Source organism: Helianthus annuus, chromosome 6 (genome assembly GCF_002127325.2).
Source record: "Helianthus annuus cultivar XRQ/B chromosome 6, HanXRQr2.0-SUNRISE, whole genome shotgun sequence".
Lineage (NCBI taxonomy): Eukaryota > Viridiplantae > Streptophyta > Magnoliopsida > Asterales > Asteraceae > Helianthus > Helianthus annuus.
The window spans coordinates 86467309-86482610 of NC_035438.2; the positions used below are offsets into that span (position 1 = coordinate 86467309).

General features: G+C 39.2%; 1 long non-coding RNA gene across 2 annotated transcripts; it reads left to right on the top strand.

The window, feature by feature from the left end:
• Positions 1-257: 257 nt before the first annotated feature.
• Positions 258-1697, top strand: LOC110864158. 2 transcript variants are annotated; one of them, XR_004861092.1, is made up of 4 exons: positions 258-365; positions 545-611; positions 685-794; positions 1558-1697. It is a non-coding gene; the product is annotated as an uncharacterized LOC110864158 (long non-coding RNA). The 2 variants fall into 2 exon arrangements; XR_002549679.2 differs by lacking the exon at positions 1558-1697 and having other exon boundaries at positions 259-365; positions 685-935.
• The last annotated feature ends 13605 nt before the right edge of the window (positions 1698-15302 follow it).

The following is a 15302-nucleotide window of genomic DNA, read 5'->3' on the forward strand; positions in this document are numbered from 1 at the left end:
AGCAGCCAAAAAAAATATTTTTTTTTTTTGTGCTAACGAAATGTAGCGATTTTTTAATAAAAAATGTTAAAAAAAATTGTGTTTTTTTAGGTATTTTTTGTTGTAACTTTGATAGTTGGTGGTAATTACAAAAATGCCACCTTGTCTTTTTGGGTTTTCCTTCAATTTGTATGTTTAGTATGTTAAGATTATTTGTATTTGATCTTTTGCCATTTTCTAAATATGCCTATTTGATTTTAAGTTTCTATTACTAAATTTGTTTTTACGTAACACATAGGGGAGATGGCTTGGCATGAGATGAGAAGAGATTGGGTTGGTGACCGATCTCAAAAATCACACACCAAGTTTAGACGGCCAATTCTGAGGTTTGACTTTTTTATTTGACTTTCAATTTCAAGGCGTAATTTTCAAATTATCTAGGTTGGTAGGTCCCGTTTTTTTCATACGAGAAGAAAAGAAATGAGCGCACGATAAAACTAAGATATTTGCATAAAAAGTTGGTTAGTTTAATTCAGTTGACAGTTTGTTATACTGTATGTTATAGTTGGACCACAAGTTTTGAAGATTTGCTCTCAACTGGTGAACCATTCCCAGAGTCGATTCCATTAACTGTAAGTTATTTGTGTTCTATACGTGCTTCTTCTAACAAGCATGTGTCTGCTAATTGGCGGTTGTTTTTTGCAGGATGTCATGGATCTTTTAGTTGACATTTGGGTCGAAGAAGGTTTTTACAATTAGATGCAAGACCGCGTGCATTTTGACACCAGGAGCATTGGCAAAATTATGCTAAAGAGGTAACTAGACTTCGAAAAACGCCAAACCAAACCAGGCAGGTTAGGTGAGTCAGTTGGTTTTTGCAGTTCAGATTCAAACGGTTTTTATACACCCCCATCCCCCAGTTTGAAAAAGTAGTCTTCGAGAAATGCCAAACCAAACCTCCCAGGTGGGGTGACTCGGCTGGTTTTGCAGTTCTGTTTTCAAGTTTGAAGTTTTTTTTTTTTCTTATTTTTCAAAATCATTATTGTATATTAATATTTTTAAAATGATATAAATGTAGTAAGTTTTGTAATATATATTATATATATAATGCATATTAGAAGGGCAAAAATGGTCATTTGCCACTTAATCAACATGTACAACTTTTTAAAGCATAAGTACAACCATTTCAAGCATCAAGATTGACACCCAAGATGTGACGGATGTAGGCTCAAAATCCACAAGAAGAGTTGCAGTGAATTACTGTTGTAAGGAAAGTATACCAAAAAGCTATTGTGACACCTACTCATCATATTGAGCAACAATGAGAATTTAAAGTTCAGTTAGCAATTATTTTTCAACTAAAAGGAATCTTTGTATGTTATAATTATTATAAGTTATATATTTTAGTTGATCAATATGGTAAATTTGGTTTACAGTGAATAACAATTTACCCTTTTCCTCTAAAAAATGTTAGCGCTGCTTTTAATACAGAGGTATTCGGTTGGGATCACGAGTTAAAACAATGCTTTTATTACAGAGGTATTTGTGATGTAATGCGACTTTTTATTCACTTTTCAGAGACAATGGTGTGGAAAGGAGTGGTCGCAGGAATTCCACCAGCCAAGCATAATGGTCATACTTGTGTCTCATGGACAGACAAAATTAGTAATCGGTGGGGTAAGATACCCAGAACCATTACCTATCTGATGTCCAATCTTGATTTTTGGTGTTGAAAGTCGTTTGTTTGTGAGAGAAGCTGTGTTCAGTCTTGATTATTGGTGTTGAAAGTCGTTCGTTCTCCAGAGTGCTTTTAATGGTTCATGCTTCATGGGTTCGACGCAATTTGGGTGTACTTCACTCGAGTGAGATAGGTCTCATGTATTTGATGCTTTGTTTTATTTTCTTTCTTTATTGTGAGTGTGTTTGTATTTTGTTTTGGGGGGACCCCATGATTCTTGTGTAAGGTGGTTCTAGCAGCTTGCTAGCCACTGTTTTGTTTTATTGCTTTTAATAAAATTGCTGTTAAAAAATGAAAAGAGCTCCTGAAAGAGAAGGTACACTCGCATGTAGTCAAACATAAATTTGGATTGTTATATGGTTTTGGTCTTTTTATTACTTCGGTGGTCTTGTGTTTTAAACAACTGTACCTATATCATATAAAAGATTCAAGTGTCTAGAAGCTAAGAAACCAATAAGATGACTAAGGATTATTCTTTAGATCATGAAGGTTTTCGGTCTTAATTTTTGGTTTTAACCTAAAACCTAACTGACCTGACCCAAGTTATATAACTAACCCAAGTTATATGTTATATAACTAACCCAAGTTATATGTTATATAACTAACCCAAGTTATATAACTGATAGCTGATTTAAAATGACCCAAGTTTATAACCGATAGCTGATTTAAAATGTAAGTAGATGATGAAAGGTTGAAATTTAATTTAATGGTCAGATTTTTCTTATTTTCTAATTAAAATTAAAAGAATAAGAGAAATAAATTAATTTAAAAATATGAAAATATAAGAAATTAGTTGTCTTAAGCTTTTGGGCAGTCTTGTAAACATGTATGTGTTCTCAACTCTTTTTTTTCAAATAAATTTCCAATAGAAATAGTAAGCAATATATCACAAGAGGATTGATAAACTAATAGAAAACGAGTACTGCTTCATGAATTGTAACCCCGTCGGTTTTGAAGTACCTTAACCGAAAATTAAATTTTAGTTATGAACAAACTGAACTGAACCTTCTCATGCACACCCTTAGAATTACTAAGAGGTGTTGTGTTTTCCACTACATCGCGAATTTGGTTTTGGTTATGGCTCAAAACCGAACCGCCCCGTACATAGCCCTAACTCAGTAACTCACCAACCTAAGTGATATGTTTCCCGCCGCATCGCACGGGTAAACGACTAGTATATATATATATATATATATATATATATATATATATATATATATAGAGAGAGAGAGAGAGAGAGAGTATAATGTACTTCAAGGCTTAACCTACATTAACATACATGACAAAAAAATATAACGTGCGTTATTATCATAGAACGTGCGTGATTATAGTCCCATGCGTGATTATGTGGTCCCATGCGTGATTATGTGGTCCCATGCGTGATTATACCCTGATCCAACGGTTATCATTGTCTCCTACGTGATGTATGATAAGGCTTTTTGTATGTTAACCTTACTCTATATATATATATATATATATATATATATAACCAAATTGCAGAAATCAACCTTTATATTATACCCAAGCTGCACTTCGTACCTTTCACTATGAAATCGGCAAAAACCAACCTCTATGTTCATGTTTTGCTACAAGGTCAACCTTTACCACTAACCTCGTTTGTTATCTTGGTTAAACGCCCTCACATTTGTTGCACGTGAGGGCATTATAGTCATTTCACCTTTGCTATTATAAAATCCACCATACTCTTTCACTCTATCTCTGTCTCTCTTTAATTTCACCTAACAGTACCTTCAACCTTCTCTAGCAAATTGACCACAACTGGCCATCATCTTCTTCAACAAAACTCCACCATCTTCTTCAAAAAAAAGTTAGGGAAAGAGGTGTGGTGGTAAACAACGGTTGGTGGGGGCGGAAATAGGTGGTGACGGTGGTGGAAGCGGTGTGGTGGCTTTGTATTTTAGAGAGGGGCTGAGATGGGTGGCACTGGTGGTGAACGGCGGTGGTTGTATTTCAGGGAGGGGCGGAAGTAATAGTAACGAGACTGCCGATGATAACTTTGCCGCCAGCAACAGACTCCGACGAGTGATGACCCTTTTCCGTATGCACCACCTGCTCATCACTCTCACCCACCGGCGACTCCGCCGACGCTAAAGAAGGTGAGTCTAGTAGCTCCGTTCTACCTGACACATGAATGGGTCTACCGGCAGTTTATCGGGAAATCATGATTTCGGCGAACATGAAGCAGAATAAAATAGCTTTAAAGTGACCCACGTGGAGATTTTTTTAAAAAGCATGTGTATTTTGTTGCTGAAAAATGGGGGAAATGTTGTTGAGTATAAATGGATGGCGGGTCGTGTTCAAGAAGGTTCACTGGTGATTCAGAGATGGGTGGGGATAGGTGGCAGTGGTGGTGAACAAGTTGATGATCTGGAAAGAAGATGAACATTTATACAATTAAGCTTTCATTAGTTTAAATGAATACTAAAATTAGAAGGGGAAATGACTTAAATGCCCTCACGTGCATCGCATGTGAGGCCATTTAACTGGCTTTTTTTGACATGGTTAGGTGTAAAGGTTATAAGGTGTCACAAAACATGAACATAAAGGTTGGTTTTTGCTTATTTCATAGTGAAAGGTACGAAGTGCAATTTGAATATAACATAAAGGTTGATTCCTGCAATTTTGTCATATATAAATGCCAAGATAATTAAAAACAAAGACTTTTCATAAAAACCTCAAAGATATGTGAAAATTCTAAGTATTGGAGAAACTTAATTGTTTGTAAACAGTTAGTTATTAAATTATTCCTATCTAAATTAGGATACGTGGATTTGATCTAAGGGATTGCAATATTAAAAACGCACCCAAAGGTGAGTGTCACAGAAACCCCTCTTTTTACTGTTTTGTGGGAAGAACACGTCTTTAAAAAGGGTAATTAAATGTTTTAGTACGAAACATGATTTTCAGACAAATGTGTTTTAGTGAGTATCACTAAGCACCATTTTTACTGTTTTACATAATGTTTTTGGAGAAAAAAAACATGTCGTTATGAAAGAAAAGTATATGTTTTGTGTAAAATATGCTTTTGAATTATAAAATGTGTTTTCATGGAAAATACGAATTATTGGATCATTATAATATGTTTTGTGGAAAAACATGGTTTTGGAAAGGTGTATGACTTAAACTATTTTCGAGAAAAACAAGTTTTGTTGAAATAAATATGTTTCGGGGAGAAACGGGGAAAATTACAGCATTTTGGTATAACGGTCGTAAGGATTTAAAAACATTTTTAAATCTAAGTTGTGACAACTTTACCAAATCTCAAGGGTGTAAGTAGCAGCATAGCCTTACATTGTATGGGGGATGTCGGGAATTTGTGCAATATCAAATATTTAGTTGTTATTCAGTAGGTTATATATATTACTGAATTGAGGAAAGGGCACAAGATGCATCATAGCCGTTTTTAATCACTTAAATACAAAAACGCGTGGAATCGTTAATAGGTCTATTGGGATGACTACCCCGTCGTGATCGGTCGCTTCGATCTACATAGAGGCGAATTTGAATTCTTTAATAGTCTAGCATGGATTAAGACCTCAATCATTTTATGTGGCTCATAACGTCTTGATAACTTACGAAACTGAAGTTATAACAAAAATTTAATATCAAAATTAAATCATGTAATATAGTTTTCATATGGAATACGGTGGAAGTGCCAATTCTGATGATTTCAACCATGACATTTTACAATGGAAATAAAATGATTTTTCTTGAACATATGGGAATGTTTTTAAATCATTAAAAGGGGTGTATTAAGAAATTTTTCCTTAAACAAATTGTTACGAAAATTATATGTGAACTCACCCTCCTTTGTGTTGCCACTTGATTTTTATGTGTTCTTCAGGTACATGAGTTCGGCTTTGGAGAATTTTGGGTTGCTTTGTCATGTGGTTGTGTGATGCTTATGTATTAAAATAATGTTTGGACACTTTTAAACTTTTGGGACCGTGTGTAATAAGACCCCTAAGGGTCAAGCAACAATGATTTGTTCGTGATGGATGTGGTAATCTTAAAAACTATGTTTTTAAAATAAACAAAATGTCCAAAATAATAATAGCATCGACCAGAAAGACTTTTATGGGTACCAACCTCCATCACCGCCACTTTTGTATTTCAGTTGCGACGTTTTTGTGGTGTGACAGCTAACACTGTGGGAGTATCCACTGTTGCAAATCATGCTGAACGACCCAAGAAGTTCTCGGGTATCCACTTCAAAAGGTGGCAACAGAAGATGTTCTTCTACTTAACCACCATGAACCTTGCGAGGTTCCTGATTGAAACCGCTCCCCAACCAACGTATCGAGGCGCTAGCTTTCCTTTCTTGCCGAATCGGATCACCCCCTTCCAATGTGAAACCTTTAGGAGTACGTGATCACCAACATCAAACTCGAGGGGCTTGCGGCGTTTATCGGCGTAACTCTTTTGACGACTCCGGGCTTTTAAGAGATTGTCTTGGATTTGGAGGATCTTGTTAGTCATTTCTTGTAATAACTCAGGACCAGTAATTTGCGCGTCTCCGATCTCGTCCCATACAATAGGCGATCGACATTTTCTTCCATATAATGCCTCAAATGGTGCCATTTGAATGCTAGAATGATAACTGTTTTTGTACGAGAATTTGACTAAAGGTCAATGCGAATCCCAATTACCACCAAAATCTATAACGCACGAGCAAAGCATGTCTTCAAGGGTGCGAATCATGCGTTCAGTCTGACCGTCGGTCTGGGGATGGAAGGCAGTACTAAGATTAAGAGTAGTACCGAGAGCAGATTGAAAAGTTTCCCAGAGGCGCGAGGTAAATCGACCATCGCAGTCAGAGATGATGTCACGAGGTGTCCCATGTTGACAAATGACTTCGTCGGTATAGATTCGTGCCATTCAACCTTATAGTCTTTCATATCGGTAAGAAGTGAGCGGATTTCGTAAGACGATCAACGAAAACCCAAAGCTATCGTGACCTGATGGCGTGCGTGGAAGTTTCGTAATGAAATCCATGGCTATACTTTCCCATTTCCACATCGGAATCTCGGATTGCTTGAGTAAACCAGAGGGTCTTTGATGTTTGGCCTTGACCTTCAAGCAGGTTAGGAATTTAGAAACATACATAGCGATGTCTTTCTTCATTCCAGGCCACCAATACCTGGATCGAAGGTCTTGGTACATCTTGTCGGCGCCTGGATGAATCGAATATCAGGACTTGTGAGCTTCGGTCATCAAAATGTCCCTGAGGTTGTTGCGATTAGGAATCCAAATGCTGTAACACCCCGTCTTCCCAAAGTCAAAGTCAAGGTCAAGATTGAAGTCAAAGGAAGAACAGATTGCTAATTGCGATCTGTCACTCCTTGCTTAATTATTGATTTGACTCTTTAACTTGTAATCGAAACTTTATTTTAATCGCTTTAGTTGTATTATGTGGAGTATCTGTGAATAATCGAGGTTTAATCGAGGATTACCGCATGTTTTATCGCTTTATCGCTTATCGCATCGCAATCGCACTCGCAACTCGAATTATGCATTCTGGATATTGTTTTTATGTGTGTGTGCTACTTATGTGTTACTTGTGCATGTTTAATTATGTTTATGTTTGTAGTGATTAATCGAAACGCAATCGCAACTCTATCGCAATCGAATCACAAACGATAAACGCAAGTTATTTATGATGATTGTATGTTAGATATAGTATTTGTGTGTGTTTATTATTAATCTATCGCATCGCTCGCTCAAAACGCATCGCAACGCTCAACACACGAATCAAAACGGCAAAACTCAACACGTCAGACACTTGGATCGAATGGCCAACCGATCGAGTGGCCATCCGATCGGATTGCCATCCGATCGGTGACCAACTCGATCCAAATGCACTTTCCTCTTTTGGAAACCCTATAAATACCCTCCTGTCACATCATTTGTGATATGACAGCTCCTCTGCTCGACCAGCCGCACTCAAGCCCTCTTTTTCTCGATTTCTCGGATTCATGTAAGTTTTCAACCTAAATCTTGTACTTCTATGATCTACACGCACCTCTTCATCTTTTTCACCTTTGAATCTTAACTTTTAACCGTAAAATCACTGGATTTGAGGTGTTCTGGGGTGATGTCATCATGGAGTTCATATGAACTTCAAGTTTTGGCATCATTCCACCATGAACAAAATAGATCTGAAGGATTTCCACAAGATTTAACAATGTTTTCGCATAGATCTATACATATTCATGGTTAAAAGGATTGAAAGATGGTTTCTAACTTTCTTTCAACTCTTTACACTCAATGCACTTAAAAACCGATAGAATCGGAGCTTGTCCTGATCTTCTACTCTTTCTTAGTGATATGTTGGTTCAAGATCTGGTTCTATCAAAGAGACAAACGTTTTAGGGTTAAGCATGAACCACCGTCTCGAACAGTTAACTGATCGGACTAGGGTGATTCTTGTTCGATCGGATCACTTGGGTCTTGATGGGGGGGGGGTTCTGTTGTCTAAAACGTTGTCATATCGTCTCAAGCAAACCACAAAACTTATCGAATCTTGAAATTTGCAACATGATCAGGTCGCGGGACGGATTACCATCCGATCGGATTGCCATCCGATCAAACCGCAATCTTATCGGATTGCACTTGAGGTTCAACACTTAAAATTTTATTCAAATTTTCAAAGATCTGAACGACGAACGGGTTGCTGTCCGATCGGATTGTCATCCGATCGAACGACCATCCGACCATGTGACATTTGGAACTTCAACGCTTAAACAATTTTTCAACATGTTCAATGCATAGACAGTTCCAACGGATTACCAACCGATCGGATTGCTATCCGATCGAGTGACAATCCTGCTGTGAACTTGTTCTCACTAAGTGTCTTGCCTATCGGATTGTTATCCGATCGAACGACCGTTCGATCGATCGACCTAAAGGGTAGAAGTACTTCTCTGTTTTCAAAATGCTACAATGAAAACTTCGAAAGACAAACCATCATACACAAACACATCCTTACCAAACAAGATGTCAATCCAATAGAATGGCCATCCGATCGGCTGACCATCCAAACTGATTGACATCCGATCGAGTGGACATCCAATCGGATTGCCATCCGATCGGATTGCCATCCGATCGGATTCCATCCGACACTTGGTCACTTTGCACCGTTTTGCGTGCCGCTCATCGTTTATGCTATCGTTAACTGTTCAGGCTAATCTCTCTCAGCGCTCCCTTCAATCCAAGAGAGTGTTTATTAAGTTAAACCCAATCTGTGAGTATACTCGGTCCCTTTTTGCTTTACACACTTTTGGGTGTTACATACGTTACTTATTCTAAATCACAATCGACACACAACGCAAACACTATTTATACACTGACCGTTATTGCATGCTATGTGTTATTCGATGAACGCTTGTATGTTATGTTAACACAGTGATTGTTGCCTGACACCTTAGCAACGATAGTACTATAGTTTGGACTCAGCACCTATCGTGGACAGGGGTTGTTAAGGGCTTTACTTCACGTGTCCCAGTGGGGATATATGTTGCGCATTCTACAATTCGCAGTCACGTCTGTGCATATTTCTCTGTCGATAACCTACTTGCCTTCACTTTGTACATGTTACATGCTGGTTATGCATAAACGATTTCGAACTCTATTATATCTACTAAACTTGTATGCTCACCTTTACATTATGTGTATTGACCTTATTTTAACTTATGTGACAGGTGCTTAGGATGCTAGGATTGCTGTGCTTTACCTGCTTTTGTGGAATCAAGTAGGATGGAGTCTAGAAACAAAGACAATTTATTTTGAATCTGAGTTGTCGAAACATGTTATTCGTCTTTGAGATATCGTTGTCTGTAATAATTTACTGGCTTAATAGGTTACGGTATGGGACATAATATTAACTATTCGGTAAAGTAGTTGTTATGGAATTTCTCTTGGACAATCTGTTAAGCTCAGTGTCGCGCCCTGATGTTTCCGCCATCGGTTAGTGTGTGACAGATTGGTATCAGAGCCATAACTTTAGGGAATTAGGCAAGACTCGACCTAGTCCGGGTCGATGTCCTAGAAACGACCTAGTCTATAGTCTAAGTACCAACAAGACCGCCTTGTGTGCATACCCTGTAGGGGTTTTGTACGAGCTTACTTGCTATTTCTTGTTCGCACTCGCTTTACACTATCACTGCACACTATTTTCTTTTGAAAATGAACAAGTGATTAGGTCGAGATTAGGTGTGAAAACCGCAAACTCTCGACTAAATTGCTTGTTCGACCCGCATTTTATCTACAAACAAGAGAATTTGCGTTGAATCAAGAGTGAAATCCGTACTTTAACACAGATTTTTCCCCTCTACTTCATCAAAACAGGGACAAAGTCGTTAAGTTAGAGGTGAAACCCAAATCTCGACGATTTGTTCCATGCTTTATTTTGGCTTTACAAAAACTCTCACCAAAGTCTCGACGGACTCCAACGACTTGAAGTCACACTGAAACTGGGAGGATGCGTGCCGATCGCCCAAATGGAGGCGAGAACACAGTCCCGAAAGCCAATGTGTGTACCAAAAGTCCTTGTGAATAGTTGAACCACTTTGGGTAGTCAACGTCTATCCAGCCACAGACAATCTATACTCAATTTTATGTGTTTCGTTTCTAGATTTCGCCACCGCTACCTCTGATATTTGTCGCTTTTATGTGGAATTTTATGTGTTTTATATGATTTTACCAGTTTATGTGTTTCGATTTTTTGGTGATTTATTCGCTTTTCACTACTCGCTCGATCGACACACACCACTCGCATTGCACAGCTATCTCAATACGCTAACAAATCATTACTATTTGTGGATGATCGCATGCTATGTTGCTCGCTTAGGCGTGTGAGGTGAGATTCGATAATATAAGCGTTTTGAATCCTATGGCAATCTCGTCATTTGGATCATTCCACTCGCGCTCCGCAAGCCAAAACCATGAAGACAAAAGCATTGCTGCTCTGGTCTCTAAACAAATGGCAAAAGTCATACCGCAGATTGTTAGCGAACTGAATGAGAACACCAGTAAGTCTTCTGAAGAGTCCAGGACTGATTCGCCAAAGTCTACTTTTAGCTTCAAGCAGTTCAAAGCCTATGGCCCGAAAGAATTTACAGGCGAAGATGGGCCTATGGCCATGTTCCAATGGTTTGATTCGATCGAAGTCACCCTGCGCCAGAGTGGCTGTCCTGATGATCTCCGCACTCTGAACGCCACCGGCGTCTTCCAATCCCGAGCTCTAGATTGGTGGACGGTCGAGAGAAACAAACGCGGAAATGATGCAGCTTACGGTTTGACGTGGGATGAGTTGAAGGACGTTATGATGCAAGAGTTCTGCCCTCCCCACGAGCGCCAAAAGCTGGAGGATGAGTTCTGGCATATCAAGCAGAAAGATGGAGACAATGCTGGTTTGACTGCTCGCTTCAAGCAGTTAAGCATAATCTGTCCGAGCCAAGTTACTACGTCCGAAATCGCCATCAAGAAATATATCCGTGCTCTTCCGGATTGCGTGGCTGATTTCGTTCAAGCTGCAAAGATGACAACAATTGAGGAAACCTTCTTACTCGCTGCTGAGATCAACGACAAGCGAGTCAAGTCTGGGTATTGGAATAAAGCCTCCAAGAATCTGCATCAAGCTACCACTGCCGCAACCGCTTAAACCGCCGCCGTTCCACAGTCTTCAAAGTCCACTCGTCGCAAGAGGAAGAACAACAAAAACCGTAGCAAAAATTGCGCTATCACCACTGCTGCCCCGCTCCAATCAGTACCTGCTCAACCGCAGCCTCAACACCGCCAAGTAGCGGCCCCAGTTACCACCACACTGCCAGCTAAGCGTGCGTACACTAGTCCTTACCCGGCGTGCCCTACTTGTACTTATCACCATCTAGTGGTCAATGGTACGTTTCTTGTGAATGGTATTTATGCTTCGTGTTTATTTGATACTGGAGCCGATAACTGTTTTGTATCGTTTGAATTCGAAAAGCTCCTTAATCATTAGCGCGCCCATCTCCCCACGACGTTCGTGTTGAAGTTACCACCGGAAGAACCGTCGCTGTCAAGTTTGTTCTTCGTGATTGTACTCTCAAACTCAATAACCACATTTTTCCTATCGACCTTATTCCGATGCAGCTCGGAATTTTTGACATCATAGTAGGCATGGACTTTCTTCGTGAAAATCATGCTGAAGTTGTTTGCTACGATAAGATGATTCGATGCTCGCTCGCTAATGGTAATCAACTTTGTGTATATGGCAAAACTCCTTCGAAAGGTCTCAAACTCATGTCATGTGTCCAAGCTAGCAAGTATCTCCGCAAGGAATACAGAGCTTTCTTGGCTAACATTGTAGTAGCGGAGAAGGAAAAGAAAGGTAATCCTGGGATGAACGATGTTCCCATTGTTCGTGAATTTCCTAACGTATTTCCTGATGAGTTACCCGGTTTACCCCCGAGTCGTGATATCGACTTTCGTATCAACCTCATTTCTGGAGCAAATCCTATTGCTAGAGCTCCTTATCAACTCGCTCCGACTGAAATGCGCGAACTCTCGAGTCAGCTCCAGGAATTGCTTGATAAAGACTTCATTGACCCTAGTACCTCTCCTTGGGGCGCACCAGTCCTCTTCGTCAAGAAGAAGGATGGGCGCACCAGTCCTCTTCGTCAAAGCTCAAATTCTCGTTCTAAAGCTCCATCCCCGAACCGACTGTCGGACTGAAAGAACGATTCGTACCCTTGAAGACATGCTTCGCTCATGTGTCATAGATTTCGGTGGTAATTGGGACTCATACTTATCTTTAGTCGAATCCTCGTACAATAACAATTGTCATTCCAGCATTCAAATGGCACCGTTTGAGGCATTATATGGAAGAAAATGTCGATCGCCTATTGTATGGCACGAGATCAGAGATTCGCAAATAACCGGTCTTGAGCTGTTGCAAGAAACGACTGACAAATTCCTCCAAATTCGAGACAACCTGCTGAAAGCTCGGAGTTGTCAGAAAAGTTACGCCGATAGACAACGCAAGCCCCTTGACTTTGACGTTGGCGATCACGTACTCCTAAAGGTATCACCTTGGAAGGGTGTGGTCAGATTCGGCAAGAAAGGGAAACTTGCACCTCGATATGTTGGACCCTTTAAGATTCCGAAAAGGATCGGCAAGGTGGCCTACAGACTCGAACTACCGGAGGAACTTAGCAATGTCCACCCAACTTTCCATGTTTCGAACCTCAGAAAGTGTCTGGCTGAGCAAGATTTACAAATTCCACTGGAAAATCTTCAAGTGGACGAAACATTACACTTCGTGGAGAAGCCTGTCGAGATCATAGACCGGTAAACCAAGCAGCTCAGGAGATCACGCATTCCCATTGTGAAGGTTCGCTGGGAAGGCAAACTGTAACACCCCAAACCCGGAAGGGCTGACGTGTCACAATAACGGTAACATAACCAAAAGTCATAATTCCATTTATTTATTTGATAAGGATACAACCACACGACCATTAAAATTAAGATTAATATACAAGCGGAGACATTCATCTTAATTAACTAACATCTTCAGATTTATTCCTAGGCTTTATTCTTCTCTCTTTTCCCTTCCCAAAATAATCTGTGGACCTGTATATACAAAAAGTTTACGGAATGAGCCGAATGCTCAGTACGGAATTTTAGGCTCAAATAACAAATAATGCTTCATATGAAATCTTATCCGGATGGAACTTTAGGCGAAAATGATACGATGCAAGAACAAAATTTCATAATCATATCTTACGGATGTACCCATGAGCAAACTTAAAACGTGACAATACACAGGTAGCTACTCCTGCATAATTATCACATGAGATGGCGAATTGGCATACCCGTTATCCACCTCCTTATACTTAAATCCTAGGATCGATCCATACGCCTCCTAATAGCCTTATGTACCACACTTGTACTTAAGAGACGCCGTGAACTGATCTCTCCGTCACGGATGGAGCACATGATGTCGATGCCACAACAACATGCTCGTGGGACACTCAACGAGAAGCGATACTCAGGGTATCAGAGTACAAATGGTCTTATTCACATAACTTTTAAAACCTATTTTCATAACAAAACGGAACATATATTGGAACATGCGATAATGAGTATAACAACATAATACTATCGCATGACATGAAAGCTAAATCAAATGATTAGGATAGGAATCGAACGGACTGTCAAATGAATCGATAATCAAAGACGTGAGGAGTTTTTAACAGATATAGTAATTTAATGGTTTTATAACAATTTGAATATGAAGCAACAAAGAGTGGGGTAAGGATCCGTACCTTAATAACTCCAAAGTGAAGCTACCTTGTGCTAATATTTTAGATTTATATGGGTAGAGTTTAGACTACTGATTAGTCTTTTAACCTAATTTAAATAACATGCACACAAACTAGGTTAGTAACTTAATACAGGATTTACGTCAATTCACGAGATCAAACCCTCACAACTATTATCAAGTGCAATACTTAACAATTCAATCGGATTCACAACGAATAACAGAGCATAGTCCGAATTCGAACAGCACTCAAATATTCAAGTTGAAATCACAACGAATAATCAAAGTAGAAGCTCAATTTGAGCAGCACTCAGACAATCGTTGGATAGTTATCATCGATCGGACGTTGAATCGTAATAGCGATCGAGTTATTACCCTGATTGCGGCAGCGTTTCGAGGTGTGTGTGTGTGTTTGGGTAGTGGAAGAAGTATAACTCGACGTCAATTGAGAATTTGAGCGTCGTTTTTGTGCACAGAAGCAAGTGCCAATGTTCTGCTATTTATACTCGATTTTGCTCCTGCTTACGGACCGTAAGCCTAAGCCCTTACGGTCCGTAAGGGACACCTATACTTCTTTGGCTTGCCCTGCACGGGACTAGCTTTGATTGGTCGGAAGTTTGGTCCAATTATATTTAGACAACGTTTTAAGTAGATAATCGTCAACTAGGGTTTACCCCCCTTGAGTTTTAGGGGTCCTGATCCTGATTCTCATTGCTCTGAAACTTTCAGGGGTTGTGCAGAATTACTTGGGTGTTTTAATTAGGGTTTTCTAGTGGTCTATTATTCTTTTTATTTCTAGAATAATGATTTTAAATTTATGGGCATTACAACTATTACCCCCTTAAAAGAAATTTCGTCCTCCAAATTTGTCAAATAAGAAAATAACCTATCGCATAAGTAACAGAAACGAAATTTCATAGCAGAGTTACTAACTTATATAACCAGAATCTCCTAACCACACATGTGTATCTGAAATTCATAACTAAAGTCATGACTATACTTGTCAATTACCTTATATATGTGCCCTAATGGTCCTTCTATAACGTATCTTAATAAAATATCTTACCCTACGAAAAGTCAATAGAGACTTACAGATACTTAGAGTGACTATTAGTACTGATATTTCCTACATAGACATCTATAAGAATAGACATAGGAGTTAAACCAAATAAGAGATCAAGTTGAATCCTATCATAGATATCTACCCATTCCTCATAGGTCTTAATTACTATCTTCAAGTTTTCTACAGGAAAGAGCCTTTGC